Here is a 312-nt window from a genome sequence, read left to right on the forward strand (position 1 = left end):
ATATTTAATCAGAGATTTCAGATTCAAAGTCTAATTATACAATCTTCTTTATTTTTAATTAAGGTGAAACTTTTCGATGTTAATCTAAATTTACTCAACACTCAATATAAATGTTGAATATCAGATGAAAAATATATTAAGTAGGGTACCCCAGGTGATCAAGGCTTATTATTTCATTCCACAAGGAGATCAATTCTCTTGTCTCATGGAAGTCCAAGAAACAATCAAATGTTTCAAAATCGTCAACAGAAGCAGAATATCAGGCTATAGCTAACACATGCTTGGAGCTCACATGGTTACGCTATATTCTAC

This window comes from Solanum tuberosum, unplaced genomic scaffold, assembly GCF_000226075.1.
Source record: "Solanum tuberosum cultivar DM 1-3 516 R44 unplaced genomic scaffold, SolTub_3.0 scf00027, whole genome shotgun sequence".
NCBI lineage: Eukaryota > Viridiplantae > Streptophyta > Magnoliopsida > Solanales > Solanaceae > Solanum > Solanum tuberosum.